The sequence below is a fragment of the Pezoporus occidentalis genome, unplaced genomic scaffold, assembly GCF_034315485.1.
Source record: "Pezoporus occidentalis ecotype Australia unplaced genomic scaffold, CSIRO_AGI_Poc_V1 ctg24, whole genome shotgun sequence".
In the NCBI taxonomy this organism is placed as follows: domain Eukaryota; kingdom Metazoa; phylum Chordata; class Aves; order Psittaciformes; family Psittacidae; genus Pezoporus; species Pezoporus occidentalis.
In genome coordinates, this window is record NW_026914285.1 from 3,659,473 (window position 1) to 3,676,445 (window position 16,973).

The following is a 16,973-nucleotide window of genomic DNA, read 5'->3' on the forward strand; positions in this document are numbered from 1 at the left end:
GCATGTCCTGAGTTTTATCCCTGCAACAGGAACATTATTTTTTTCTTTAAATAAATTAACATTTTCATTTAATAAGTTAATTTTTAAAGCCAGAGCTCTAAGAAAATTTTCAAATATAACAGGAGTGCAAAGTTTGGTGACACAATCTATTTTTTTTTAATGTTTTGAGTTTTTTATCTTTAAAAAAAAAAAAAAAAATTAATGCATGGCATGTAACAGGCTGCTCTTTAGACCTACCACAGAACTTACGTAAATAATGAGCAGCTGTTTCCTACTGAAAATCTGACTCAAAATTTAAGTCATATGTTGGCAAGTAATTCATAACAAATTATTATAGTTCAATTCTTTGCGTGTGCTTCCTTTAAATAAACACTTACTTGTGGGTGAATTTCATTTTTAAAAAGCCAAGAAACTAATTTGGATCTCCAGTGCACATATGAACACTGTCATCTGACGAACTCTGTACAAAACTCCTGATCAGTAGTTTTTAAAGTATGACTAATTGTGAACATTTGTATTTTGTTAAGTCCAGCTGTTTCGATAAAACAGTTAGAAAATCTATTTTTTGTAATGAACCAAAATCTTATAATGAGATTTCAACTGTGAATAATGTTGTTTACCAATTATAGTTGTTTCTACAAATATTTGGCAATACACAGGTAAAACGAATTTTGCATTAGCATACATGCCAGTGCACTAATTTGATCATTATTTGCAGCAAGCAGAGAGAAAGGTGTAAGCACACTCAAAGCAAATGCAATTAAAATGAAAAATTGAAAGATGTGGTATAGATATAAGTGTACTTAGAAAAAAAAGTCTTAAAAGGTTATTTATCAGAAAAAGTATTTTATTGACTGCCTTATATTCCTCTGTCGTGGTTTAAAACCAGGCAGTGGGCTCGTTCACTCACTCCCCCCCCTTCTTTCCCTCCCCCTTACTCCCAGAAGGATGGAGAGGAGAATCGAAAAGAATGCAACTCCCACGGGTTGAGATAAGAGCAGTTTAGTAACTAAGGTATAACACAAATCACTACTGCTACCACCAATAATAATAATGATAAAGGAAATAACAAGGGAAGAGAATACATCACCTCACCACCAGCCAACCGATAACTCACTCCCCCCAGCCCGAACAAGCACCAACCCATACCTCCTCCAACCCTGCAGTCCCCCAGCCCTTCCAGCTAACTCCCAGTTACATGCTGGGCATGACATGCTGTGGTATGGAATACCTCTTTGGTCAGTTTGGATCAAGTGTCCTGTCTCTGCTTCCTCCTGGCTTCCCCTCCTCCCTGGCAGAGCATGAGGCTCACAAAGTCCTTGGCCAAACCAAAACATCCTTGTTATCAGCTCTGCTCCCGAGCCGAAAGTCAAAACACTGCACTGCACCAGCTACTAAGGAGAAAAATGACTGCTACTGCTGAACCTAGGACATCCTCTTAAAAAAAAAAATAAATCAAAGGCATAGCTACTCATCTGACTTCCATATCACTGTTTAATATCTGAAATGTAACTGTAAAGAGATGTCTAAATTTGAAAAAAAATCTTCATTGTCAATATTAAAAACATTGAAACTAGTTGATAATGCTGGATTCAAAAGACCTGTCATGTTGTCCAAGTATTGCCCTCCAAAACAGAATCAGTCACATGGAGAAGCTGTTATAGGCAGTTCTGTAGAATTGAAAAAATAATCAAATTGTAATTTGAAAAATACCCAAACATGGCAAACAAAGCTGCTATAATCACTTTATTAGTAATGTTAAATAAGACTGGTTTTATTTACTAAAGACTGTAATTTGTAGCTTTATCAGAATGTTTGCATAAATCCAGAATTCATTAGTTTGAAGAGCTCTATTACAAAGATGATTTATTAATAGCCTAGCAATGGGGGTGAAACTTAGAAAGAAGGTCTGTGTCTGTTTAATAATTAAGAAGAGAAGCTGCAAATTTTTCATCATGAAAATTACACCATTAAACAAAATATGGGTAATTATAATACTTGTGAATATCCAATTAATTTATATTAATGTATATTTTTTTTTAAAGGCAAGTTAATTATAGCATGTCTTGACAGTGACTAAGTTCTAACACCCTCTCAAACTTTTACAAAGCCTAATAGAATGAGAGAAAACAAGGGCAGCAGAAAGAGGAGTCTGCGCCATCTGCATATTCACACTTACAGAAATCAGCCAAGTGCTAGTGACCAGGAGCACTGCAACCAGAGTGGGCAAAAAGAGTGTAGTGCATCAGTCAGGGTGTTTTATGGCAACTTACACAGCAGTTTGCACTGAAGGGCATGCAGAAGGTCATTATCACCCTACCAGCTCACAAGGTGAGTTCAATTGTGGTCATCACCCTCCCAGAAGGAGCTTAGCTATGGTAACCAGTATATTTCCAGCAGAAAGATATGATGTCCTCTGCCTTAACCAGAACTGATGTAGCTACCCAGAGAGAGATTACACATGGAGGACAAAATGTGATTTGAGACAGCTAGCATGGCTTCACCAAGGGCAAGTCTTGCTTGGCCAACATAACGGTCTTCTGTGATGGATTGACAACATCAGTGGACAAGGAAAGAACTATGGTTGTCATCTATCTGGACTTCTGTAAGGCTTTTGACACAGGCCCCCAAAACATCCTTCTCTCTAAATTGGAGAGATGAGGACTTGATCAATGGACTATTTGGTGGATAAGGAATTGGCTGGATGGTTGCATACAAAGAGTAGTGGTCAATGGCTCAATGTCTGGTTTGAAACCAGCAACAAGTAGTGTTCCTCAGGGGTCTGGACTGAGCCAGTACTGTTTAATATCTTCATCAGTGACATAGGCAGTGGGATTGAGTGCACCCTCAGCAAGTTTGCAAATGAAAAAAAGCTGAGTGATGCAGTTGACTCACCTGAGGGATAAGCTGCCATTCAGAGGGACCTATACAAGCTTGAGAAGTGGACCTGTGTGACCTCCATTAGGTTCAATAAGGCCAAATGCAGGGTCCTACAGCTGAATCAGGACAACTTCCTATCAGTATAGGCTGGAGGGTGAAGTGATTGAGACCAGCCCTGTGAAGAAGGCCTTAGGGGTAATTGTGGATGAAAAGCTGCATACAATCCAGGAACATGCACTTGCAGCCCAGAAAGATAGCTGTATCCTGAGCTGCATCAAAAGGATCATGGACAGCAGTTCAAGGGAAATTATCCTCTCTTTCTTCTTCTCTATGCTGAGAACCCACCTGGAATATTGCCTCCAGCTCTGCAGGTCTCAGCACAGGAAAAGCAGGGACTTTGTGGACCAGGTTCAGAGGAGAGCCACAAAAATTATCAGGGAGACTAAACACTTCTCCTATGAGGAAATGTTAAGGGAGTTGGCATTGTTCAGCCTGAAAAAAAGAAGGCTCCAGGGACACCTTACTGCATCTTTCCAATACTTAAAGGCAGGTTATAAGAAAGATGGAGACAAACTTTTTAAGAGGACATGTAGGGATAGGACAAGGGGTAAAGTTTTTAAAATGGAAGAAGGTAGATTTAGACTGGACATGTGAGGGTGGTGAAACACTGGAACAGGTTCTTCAGAGTGGTTGTAGACGCCCCATCCCTGGAAACATTCAAGGTCAGACCTGACAGGATGCTAAGTAACCTAATCTAGTTGAAGACATTCTTATTCATCGCAGAGGGGCTGGACTAGATGACTTTTAAAGGTCCCTTCCAACCCAAACCATTCTATGAATGTATGATTCCAAGATTACATGATTTTATGAAACAGAGTTGAAGTCTCAGGACAAGAATCATAGAATCATAGAATAGTTAGGGTTGGAAAAGACCTTAAGATCATCAATTTCCAAACCCCCTGCCATGGCCAGGGACACCTCACACTAAACCATATCACCCAAGGCTTCGTCCAACCTAGTCTTGAACACTGCCAGGGATGGAGCATTCACAACTTCCTTGGGCAGCCCATTCCAGTGCCTCACCACCCTAACAAGAAAGAATTTCCTCCTTATAACCAATCTAAACTTCCCCTGTTTAAGTTTGAACCCCTTACCCCTTGTGCTATCCCTACAGTCCCTAATGAAGAGTCCCTCCCCAGCATCCCTATAGGTCCCCTTCAGATACTGGAAGGCTGCTATGAGGTCTCCACACAGCCTTCTCTTCTCCAGGCTGAACAGCCCCAACTTTCTCAGCCTATCATCATATGGGAGGTGCTCCAGTTCCCTGATCATCCTCGTGGCCCTTCTTTGGACTTGTTCCAACAGTTCCATGTCCTTTTTATGTTGAGGACACCAGAACTGCACACAATACTCCAGGTGAGATCTCACAAGAGCAGAGTAAAGGGGCAGGATCACCTCCTTCGACATGCTGGTCATGCTTCTTTTGACATGAGGAAATCCATAACACTGTTGTCATGGTTTTAACCCAGCCACGCAGCTCGTTCACTCACTTCCACCCTTCCTCCCTGCACTCCCAGAGGGACAGGGAGGAGAATCAAAAGAATGTAACTCCCACGGGCTGGGATAAGAACAGTCCAGTAACTAAGGTATAACACAAATCACTACTGCTACCACCAATGATAATAATGATAAGGGAAATAACAAGGGAAGAGAATACAACACCTTACCACCCACAGACTGATAACTCTCACCCCCCCCCAAGCCCAACTAAGCACCGATACCTAGTCCAACCCCGCAGAGAACTAGCCCTTTCAGGTAACTCTCAGTTATATCCTGGGCATGACGTGCTGTGGTATGGGATACCTCTTTGGCTAGTTTGGGTCAGGTGTCTTGTCTCTGCTTTCTCCTGGCTTCCCCTCCTCCCAGGCAGAGCATGAGACTCAGAAAGTCCTTGGTCAACCTAAACATTTGAGCAGTGACTAAAAACATCGGTGTTATCAGCACTGTTCCCAGGCTGAGTCAAAAACACAGAGCTGCACCAGCTACTAAGAAGCAGAAAAAATAACTGCTACTGCTGAACCCAGGACACACTGCAAACTCTGCCATTTTGTCCATTGGCAGAACTGCACACTGAGAACTGCTGCTCATCATGGGACCAGTCTGACAGGTAAGCAAGCTCTTATCAGAAAGGTAATCGTGGTGACATCCTCCAAAACGGATCAGGATTGACAGGAAGAGAAAACACTTCAAGATTAAATAGGGGCCCATGACTGGGAATAGGTGTATGTCTTCCACTCTCCTGACTAAACCCCAAAACTTTTTTATCTTGGTATAACTGGCCCCCTTGCAAAAAAAAAAAAAAGACTTTAGAGACACCAACATATTCAGTAGTTAGATAGAAAATCTGCTTCCTTGGTAGAAGATCTGCTTCCAAGAGGCTAGATTTGAAACAGAGTTTTATCTGAAAGCCATTGCCTTCATTGAAAAGAGGCACATAATGACTGCAACTTGTATTTGGGTACTGCAGTGTGATTCCAGCTCAGTAAGACAGCTAATAAGTAATGCAGACCACGTGTCACACCACACCATCTCACAATACACCTGCAGTTTCTTGGGAAGGAGCTCACCTTTCTATTGGAAAAGTCACAACTTATTGGCAGATGTCTTTTATTGTGGAATCTCTAATGTTAAAAGAACTTTGAGGTATCGCATCCTTTTCAGTCTCAAAAAATTACACTTACTTCCAAAAGTCAAAATAATGCTGAACGCTATGCAAAGGGTATGTGAAGGCAAGCTAGTTAAATGGATGATGAAAGACCAGATTTGTTAATTATGTATCATTTTGTACATTTGTTTACTGTTATCAGAACCATAATAATTATGAACTCCTACTGGCAGCTTTGAGTATTACTAGCTGTAGTGAAAAGGAAAGGACATTATTAATGCGCCACAGAATCATGATGGAAAATGACTTGCCTGCCAGACAGTGACATATGCTGACTTGAGCTGCTGATGAATGTATTTCTTCTGACAACTTCTAAAATGTCTTTCTTGAGTACAATCTGAAATATTCACACACATATAAGAAATTTTAGGTACACCCTACACTTGAGTCTATTCTGCCTTGTCACATGAATACAATCGATTTTCACCTAGTGAGTGTTTAAAAGTGAATTGAGTGGTAGCACAGAAAGGGAAATATAATGTGCTTATTGGTAAATTATCTTAGCTTTTTTGTTTTCTTCATGACAGAAATGGGTCTAAAATGGGCTCTTAATCTTCCTTTTCTCATAATTATAATAGAACACTTTCTTAATTTTGTAAAATTTATTCTATTACTTAGAAATCTGAAAACTATAATGTTTCTGAAACCCTAATGATACATTTCAAAAAACACCAACTTGTCCTTCAGTCAGTTCTCAGAACATCATTACTGTAGTATTTCACCATCACAAGGTCTCATACATGTTTTACTCAATTTCTTCCATTAGTAGTTCTTATAGGATTATTTTCAAGTAAGATATAAATCTAAAAGTAAGTTATCCAAGTTATTCTCCAAAAGTGTGGTTTATTATTGCTTAGTGAAGGAGGAAAGGTAAACTGTGAGGAAAAAAGAACAAATTTGTGGATGTAAAATCCTATTTATAATAACACTAATATTTGGAAGTGCCTATATTTGAATGGGACTGGGAGAGACCTCACAAAAAAAAAAATAAAAAATTAAGACTTGATCCAGAATGTGCTTCTCAAATGTCGCAAGGAGAGAATCAGAGAATATTACAGTGTATGCTGATACTGTCACCCATTTAGTAAAATCCATAAATAGACAGTGACAAATATCATGAGTAAAAGCCCTCTAGGTGTTATAACTTGTTCTAAGAATATTTATACTTGTTCCACTTCTGCAGTTGTGCATCTTAAACTACTGTGTTTAACCGGGGGAGAAGCACAAAATTTGATGCAGCAGTGTGTAGCCAAATGAAAACATGTTAAAAAAGTCAAATGAGGCCTAGCACAAGAACTATAAAAAACTGAAAACAGACAGGTAAGCCCTAACAAAAAGACAATGCCAAGAATCTATTCCAGAAAATGTAAGATTTCCTTAATGATGGAAACAAAAGATCGATTGGTCCTACTGAGGATACACTTTATCTATTTATTGATACTTTTTTTCTCCAATCCCTCCACGCAGGGGCAAAACACAGCTTAAAAATATGATTCTCCAGCTACTTTAGTTCTGGTAGAAGTCTCATTTCAGTCAAGGCCCTGTTTGCTTCATGTAGGTAGCAAAATAGTGACCATTCAAACAAAGGAGTGAAATATACAGTGAATAGAGAGTACTCTGTGCCAGAAATGTCTGGTTTTGTTTTTGTTCTTTTTTTTCTACAGATTATTTTAAACTTGGGAGTGTATATGTTTATGCACATATGTGTGTGTGGCAGAAGACAGCTGAGTCTGTGCATGTAATGAAGGAAAACACAGTGAGACCATTTAGTTTCAAACCATTTTTTATTTTCATTTGCTCTCAAATGCCAAACTGTAAGCACAGAGCATTCTGAACTTGTTGAGCAAGTTGGCAAGAGTTACTTCTCAGTCTAAAACCTGATTCACACAGCTGAAGATAGCTAGACTATTAAGAATATTTTTAGGAAGCTCAGAAATTTTTATCTGAATTTCAATAAAGAATTAATCCTGTAAGGCAGTCACACCAAAGAACTGTTATGACCAAAGGGTTTATGGCACAGACTAGAGCGTAACAGACAATTAAGTGCTCAAAACTGATGAGCACTTGTAAACCTATATAGTAAATAAAAGCCATACATTTAATTATTTTTGTTTTCTTCACAATCTTCACACTTCCGAATGTTATTTGAAGGACTGAAATCAGGGGAAAGCCTGAAATTCTATTCAGAGATGCTACGGAAACTAATACTTCTACATGCTGAGAGACAGTTTTAGACAAATATTATTTTTATATTGGAAAAAGAAAAAATAATATTAAATAATGTTTAAACACTAGTAGCTAAACCCCCACTGATTATAATTTGGATTGTTAATTACTGAAACACAATATAATAATAGAGTTAATATGCAACTGAAATGATCTACAGCAAAAATAATTCTTTTTTTTTAATAGGCCAATATGCAATCATTATGGAACACCCACACCTATTTTTACTAAGTAATTATAATATTTATCAGAAATTAAAAGGTCTTGACTGTGTAAACACTGCTCAGCAACAGCTAAATTAGTGTGCTATCAACTCTGGTGTCATCACAAATCCAAAACACATACTCCATTTAACAATGTTCTTGTATGTTCTAGGATTAGAAGAAAAGTACTTGTGGATAGGTTCAAATCTTTGAGAAATCCATGCTTTCAGTACATTTAATTTCTTGTTTTTGCAAAACATTGCAGTAGCTTCAACAATAAGTCAAGATCTTTAGGGGAAAATAAGAGATGAGAAGTTAAATACACAGATTTCTTAAATTTCATTATTCTCCCAAGCACAGTATAATCCCAAACACAAATATAGTCTGGGAGGAGAACATATTGAGAACAGCCCTGAGGAGAAAGACTTGGGAATGTTGGTTGATGAGAAGCTTAAAATGAGCCTGAAGTTTTCACTTTCAGCTCAGAAAGCCAGTCACGTACTGTGCTGCATTAAGAGAAGTGTGACCAGCAGGCTGAAGAGGGTGATTCTCCCCATCTACTACACTCTGGTGTGATGCCACCTACAGATGTCCATTCAGCTCTGAGGCCTACGACACAAAATGGATGTGGAGCTGCTAGAGCGATTCCAAAGGAGGGACATGAAGATGAACAGAGGGCTGGAGCACCTCTCCTGTCAGAACAGTCTAGGAGAGTTGGGCTTGTTCAACCTGGAGGAGGGAAGGCTCCAGGAAGACATTATAGTAGCCTTTCAGTATCTAAAGGGGGACTGCAAGAAATCTGGAAAGGGACTTTTTATAAGGGCATGTAGGGGTACGGGGAATGGCTTTAAACTGAAAGAGGGTACATTTAGATTAGGTATTGTGAAAAAAATTCTTTACTATGAGAGTGGTAAGACATGGAGGCAGGTTGCCCAGGGAAGTTGTGGATGCTCCATTCCTGGAGGTTTTCAAGGCCAGGTTAGATGGGCTTTGAGCAACCTGATCTAGTGGAAGGTGTCCCTGTCTGTGGCAGAGGGGTTGGAACCAGATGCTTTTTAAGATCCCTTGTAACCCTAACTAGTCTATGATTCTATGATTCTTGGCTTGGCATGTCACCATGCCACAATGACAGTGAATATACTAGCTCTGTAAAACTTATTTTTTGTGGTCCAGAAAAAAGATATTATCCCTTTATCATTAAGCTCAGGGTCCACCTACTGCCTGGAAGTTAGAAAGCTGTCTTTGGGAAGCTCTGGAAGACACTGCTTATTATGATATGAAAGTTGAAGACACTAGGATGTGTCTTCAACTGTAGAACAAGGGGATGCTTTTGAAATGCAGTTTCACAGAGTTCCTGCTTGCTTATTAACTTTCTTCTTTATTTTTTCAACTCATATGTTTTTTACTTCTTCAATAAATACGCCAGGAAACCCAAACGTTTTATAAGAATCCTCTGTGGTAGTAACGACTCCACTTGAAAAAAAACACCCTACAGTTTTCTATTAATGACTTGTGAAGTAAAAAAGGGGGGGGAGAGAGACTGTTTAATACAACTTTCCTGGAATTTTTTAACTACGTAATTTTTGCTCTTCTTGTAAATGCTTAGCAATGTTGATAATAAAGCAACAGATGTCAGTGGACCTGAACGGTTAATAAGACTCCATGAGCTTGTCAACGGCTATGAGAGATACAGTCTAGACATATGTCTGAGTTATGTAGGATGGAGACTAAAGGCGGTTCAGCTGACATTCTGAACTAGAATGTCAAGAAAATACTTAAATTTCTGCAGCTCTTCTTCTACTTTTTTTTCCCCTCTATTTTTGAACGATGGCAAGATGCAGACATACTGCAACTCATTTTTGCTGCTTGGATATTTCTAGTTTGCTCCCTAGCAAAATGATCTTTTACCCACTGTCATAAGTGAAAAAACAGCTTACAATGCAAACAATAATTATATATGTGTGGGTGGGGATGGTGGTGTGTGTCCAAGACTGAACTTCTGAACTCTCAATCAGAAGCCCACTGCTTGCTGGCAGCAACATGATGATAAAAAAAAAAATTAGTTTTTCTTATTGTTACCCTGAAGTGAAAATGACCCAGGTTTTTTTGTTCCCAAGTGAAGGCCACGTGGATGAAAACTATCAAACTATTTGTAGGAAATAACGAACACCAATATTTTAACAGACCACTTCTCTGAGCAATGTTTTTTAAGCAATACAGAATTAGTGTTTTTTCGATAGAGTCCTGACACATGTGTTTAAACAATGTATACAGTATCTGTTCTGTGTAAATAATCTAATAGGGCTAATGTTTTTGCTTTCAGTGATCTGGCTATGACTTTTCTTACTAATACATACACTAAAAGAAAAATAATTTTAGAATAAAATTAATCTACTTAACTTTTTTTTTTTCTATACAAATAGAAGGCAAAATCAACGGTTGTGAGCATCTAAATATTCCTCTTACTTTTTCATGGTACAGTTGTATAAAGCCAATACTTAAATTCCATGGCATGTCATATTGAGAATAACATAAGACTTATTAGCAAAACATCTAAAATTAAGTTACTAGCTTTGGTTTTCTATTTTTAAATAAACTCAAGACCATAATAATACCAGGCTGTCTTTCTGCAGAAATTTTATGGTTCTGCATCACACAGCCAATAGGCAAGCAGAGTGCAATTTTTATGTTCTGCTCTTTATACAAGTATCTGTAAATACTTTTTCTTTATCCAGCTTTAACATTTGAGACATTCGTACTGGTGAAAAGTAGAGTCTGTGGGTACCTCTGCATTGCAGACCACAAAGCCCAGTGAGATTGGGTGAAACTCTGATTAGCATTACTTTCAGATTTCCTGCTTCTGAAGCTTGAGCTAGGCTGGAATGGTTCAGGTGTGCTTTCAAAAACAGTGCAGTCTGTACAGTACTCATATCTTATTTTGGTACTTTCAATTCAACACTGTACCTAGAAAAAACCCAAAATTCATTCTTTTTGGATTAAGCCTACCAGACAAAATAAAAAAGAGCAAAAGCACACAGTATTCTCAGTGGGAAAGAAACACAAAGTAACGTGGAAAATTACTGTGAGTTTTGGGTTCCAGAAGACTATGCATTCCAAAGACACCACTTTCTTCTGATAGTCTGTCCTCAAATCAAACTGCAGCTCGTGTAATAAACACTTCTAGGAACCTGCAAGTGTGACCCATTCGGTTTCACAAGTTATATAAGACAATGACTGCAATGATCATTTCCACCTGCACATCATGTCTGGCACCAAATCATTTAGTTTAAAGTAGCTAATCCAGCACACATTGATTTAAAGTGAAGTGCCATCACACTCATCTAGCTCATTTTGTCCAGAAAAGCAGTGCACATTATTTGGAGAGATCGATGTCAGAAGGTGACTTTGACCCTAAAACTGCATGTAGGCTTAATGTCCACACTGACTGTTATCTATTATCAGTAATTTATAACTTCCAAGAGCAGCTTAGGCACAAAGGGAAAGTAAAGTAAAAAATATTGAAATATCTACTTACAGCCATCCTTTGCCGTGGGCAGGGACACCTTACACTAAACCATATCACCCAACTGGTGATACTTGTGTTCAACCTAGTCTTGAACACAGCCAGGGATGGAGCATTCACAACCTCCCTGGGCAATCTATTCCAGTGCATCACCACCCTAACAGGAAAGAATTTCCTCCTTATATCCAATCTAAACTTCCCTTGTTTAATTTTGAACCCATTACCCCTTGTCCTATCACTACAGTCCCTAATGAAGAGTCCCTCCCCAGCATGAAACGTGGGTTCTATGCCTGTGCAACTTCTGAAATTAGAGCTGTTATACAAATAGACAATATGTGAATGATTTCATTGGTTCTTACACATCTAAAGATAAAGCTACACATATGAAGCTTTCATGCTTACAAAATGGCATCTAGGCAGAAGCTAGATATTGTCAAGCAAAAAAGAATATGCTGGCAAGGTGGTATTGCAAACTTGAAAAAATTAGCTCTCTCAAAATAAACTACAAACCTTCTTAAAATTTTGCAAAACATACATACAAACCTGTTCAAATACTTGTCTTTATTCCTTCAGCAAAGACTATGAACAACATGAAACTATAAAATTTACTAAAAAGTATTTTTAAAGCTCTTCTGCACATGTATTTATCGAGACACTGAGACAAAAGTTATAATGTATGTTTGGATTCTACATAGAATTAGGCATAAGAAACAAAATGATGGCATATGTATATATTAGAAATTCAGAGAAAAGCTCACTAATGTTTTGCTGGTTTTGAAAAGATTGCTGATAAAACCCAATATGTCAGAATAATACATATTTTTGAATATGAAACGACGAAATGAAATATGTAGCTAATGAAAAATATGAGTACTTGGAGAAAGTAGCAATACAAACAGATTGTGAAACTGCTGAACAGTGTAACATCAAGATAGATGCATGCCAAGGTTGCATACTTTATCTCTGTAACCATTCAACACAGATGCAGAAAGTATAAAAATCTGCAGAAGAATCAAGAATATTGTAAATGAGACATTTGAATGAATGAAGTGAATATTTGCAACACAGTGTATGTTGGTGACCTTGTCTGAATATCACTGACTAGAGCAGAATTCAGAAATTTGCTGTTAACAGTATCAGCAAGAATTGCAGAAGAGTGAGAAATTGTCGTGGTTTAGACCCAGCCAGTAACTCAGTACCACCCAGTGGTTTATTTATCCTCTCCCCTTCCCTCTCTGGACAGGATGGGGAAGAGAATCAAAAGAATGTAAAACCTGCAGATTGAGATAAAAACAGTTTAATAACTGGAGTATAATATACTACTACTACAATTGATGATAAGTGAGATGATAAGGGAAGAAAATACATAACTAAAAGGGGAAGAAAAAAAAAAGCAACAAAAAAACACAAGTGATGCACAATACGATTGCTCACCACTTGCTGACTGATACTCAGCGTGGTTCCAGCAATGATTGGTCCCTTCTAGGTAACTCCCCCCTAGTCTATATACTAGGCATGACATGCTGTGGTATAGAATAACCCTTTGGCTAGTTTAGGTCAGGTGTCCTGTCTCTGCTCCTTGCCAGCTTCCTGTGCCCCTCCTCACTAGCAGAGCATGAGACTGAAATGTTCTTGTTCAGGGTAAGAGCTAATCAGCAACAAGTAAAACATAGGTGTGTTTTCAGTATTGTTCTCAGACTAAAGCAAAAAAATACAGCACTTCACCAGCTGTTAGGAAGAAAAAAACACCCCAAACTGATACAGCTGAAGCCAGGACAAAAAAGTTAAGGAAACCATTGAGTAACATGAAAAAAAATGCCAACTCAGTAAAACCTCCCACATCTTGTTGAACTAAGTGAATAGATCACTTCTTTCAATGAATTTTATAATAACAATTTAAAAAAAAGTAAATTAAAAAAATAAATAAAGGAAAATAAATTGCAATATCTCTAAGGACTCTGTAGTTTAGAAAATGCCATTTCCATATCTGCTTAAGATTATCATTGGCCTTTTGTACACTTGTTAAGACTAGAAACACTCAGAGACAAATGAGAACATTTCAAGGGTTTTCTAAAAGTTGTTTTCTCTAGGCACCTATGTTAAAACAAATCTGTGTGGAGACCCAAAATGAAATACTTGACTCCCAGGGCCTGATTATCCTAGTGTATCACTAAGAATCTAAACATGTTACAGTTTTTCAGCAAACTCCTTGTTGGTCTGTGGATGATAATTACCTCTTATTCTCTATCTTTTCCATGAAGGCTCATGACCTTACTCTTTTCCTTGTCTTCCACTGCTTCTTCGCAGGTAGTAAGGACCTTTTATTTCATATTGTTTCGTTAATTAATATAGTCAGGTTAAACTTAATAGCTGTGTTCAACTTGAACATAGCTTGAAGGTTACTGATTCTGTTTTATACTTTTTCTGCTGTTGAAATATTTCTCTCTCAATTGTACTCCTTTGGGGTATCACTGCTTTTCTCATCTCTACTCTCTCTCCTGCTTACCAGAATGCTTTCTTAGAAACCATGAGTATCTATGTTGGCAGCTCTATGGTCTGGTCTTTGAAATGGTTGCACTAAAAATAGAAATAAAACTTCTGTCCTTACAGCCAACAGTTCAGAAGGTATTGGGTTTGACATTGTGGGTTTTGTTTTGTTTAGTTTGTTTTGGTTTTGGTTTTATTTATTTCTTAAAGAGAAAAGTAGTTGTCTCATCAAAACTCTTCAAAGGAGAGCTCTCTACCTACCTCCACAATCCTAAACCTGCTGTTCAATGCTGCCACAGGAATCTCCTCATTTCCATTTGATATTTGCCCTATATGTTATAGCTACTTAAGAATATGGACCATTTGAAACCCTAATTTGTAGTTAGGGACAGCCATAACTACTGTGAATAGCTGTTCAAACCATTTCAATAGTCACAGGAGTCAATTAGTTGAGTTTATCAACATGGTGAGGCTGGTAGCTGGAATTTTAAAGTTGTTTTTTTTTTTGTCCCAGTCAAACTTTAGGCTTTACTTGTTTGAATGTTTACAGGCACGGCTTTGTTTGAATTAGCCTGTTTGTCTGGAGCTATAGGATCTGACAAAATGCTAAAGCTAGATGAAAAATAATCCTTGAATCAACAGCAATTTTTATTAATGATTCACATAAAGATCAGCATCATTAGATTGAAAAGTACAGCTGGCCTCATCTTACTGAAGAAATAGGGGGAACATGTTTATTAAGGCTATTTTAGATACAGTACATTGAAACAAAAGATATCTTACTGCAAAGTCAGATACAAATCAGTGCTTTAATATTAAACAATTTTCATCTGAACGTCTATAGTTGAACACAATTATTGCCTTATTATGCAATGCGTTCAATTATGCAATGAATAGATTGGGTTCACACAGAATGAATCAGGAAATGAAATTTGAGTACAGGAAAAAATAATCTAACTCCAAATTAAACCGCTATTCCGATATTTCTTTACAAAACCAAAGACATCTGGGATGTTGGTTTTTTTTTGTCCCCTGTAGTGTAATATCTGAGACAATAAAAGTAATCTTACCAAGCAGAGGTGGAAAAAATGAGGAGCACCATTGAAAAGCCTGTTACCAGAACTGATTCCAATGTATAATTCCCATTTGTTCAATTACTACAACTATAGTTTCTGAGGTTCTGGTGACCTTTTCATTCAACATGGTGCATATTGTTAAGTAAACACTGTACCTAAAGGTAGACCCAAAAATTAGGAAGGAGCACTTCAGTGTTCTCATATGTAATAAGTGAGTAATTATCTCTTTTGTTACAGCTTTCTTTATAACATAAATGGAGAAAAAGCATGAGTGATTTTAAAACATGATACTTTATATGTAAACAAAGTCTTCTCTTATCCAAATATCATGCATTGTTCAAGCTGATGTTTAGTTTCATATTGCCAAAAATGACAGGATTAAGGCATTATTCTGGTCAGTTCCTAAATGCACATAACTCTTAAATGTATATTTACATGTTGATTCCCAAAGCCTTCTAATGCAATAACTAAACAACTCTTAATGAGTATATGAAAACGAAAGCAAAAAAGCCATATACTTAAACCAGTTTTAAAAGCCCACTAAACCAGATACTCCTTTAATCTACATTTTTCAGGTATGAGGTAGAGCGAGCAAGGACCAGAATTTTCCAAGTGACCAGTGATGTACTATGTTTTGCAAACAAATCTTCCTGTACTTTCTGAGTAAAGGAGCAGCTAGAGTTTAGTTGAAATCCCAAATTCACAGCACAAAAAACAAAGTTTGCACTGAATCTGTGCTCTTTATGGGAAAAATTGTGATAAAATGAAACTAATTTTACAGGCAGTGAGTCATTAAGTTATTTTAATTTTCATCCCCTAATGTAGTAGGAAAAGGTCCTAGGCAGATATATTTTGAGGTATTGAAACAGTCTAGAAGAACAGCAGAATACAGCCATAAGTGTTTTTTGGGCTGAAAAATAAAAAACAAGGTAAAATGACTTGGAGGACCAGAGAGAGAAAAGAAGAAAAACAAGTAAACAAACAAACAAAAATGCTCTATTTAAAATACTGGCAATATCCTACCAATGAAGTAATACATTGAATTGCTGAGAATAGTAGCAGGCAAGAAATCAAGGAAGTGTTTTGGGGAGATATGTCTCATGAAAATTTATTTTGCTTTCTTTATTTCCTGTTGAAGGAATGTTGACTTGTCATTGAGATGCTTTTTGCAAACTTCTGTAAGCATTCATATTAGGTGTATCAGAAGTTGATGAATTTTTTTCACTTCTTTCAGATGAGGGCATTTGTCTTGTGGGTTCTTGTTTATGGAATTCAACCGAAATATTTTATTCCCTTTTGCTCCCTTTATGTATTTTGAATAATGCAGTAAATTTTCACCATTATGAAAAAGCAGGGTTACATACACAATCTTTCAGTTACATTTTACAACAAATTAAAAAGGTAACATCAGATGGATGAAGGTACATGGTCATGCACAGGGAAACCTCAACATAACATAACGTAGCATAGCATAGCATAACAATGTATTATAATGTAATAGAATAGTAGAATATTATAGATATATTTAGATGACAAAACTGAATAGCATACAATTAATAACATGAATATAAAATATACATATTATATCGCATATAGTAATGTAATAAGGATAGAATTCATAATAGATTATATAATAAAATATACACTATATAATAAATAATACCATATAATTAATATTGCATATTAATAATATATTACGCCATTAATATATTATATTTTATATATAACATGCAACATCTTGATATGATACAGTATTAACATGTGTTAATACTGGCCAGGTTGGACAAAGCCTTGGGTGACATGGTTTAGTGTGAGGTGTCCCTGCCCATGGCAGGGGGGTTGGAACTAGATGG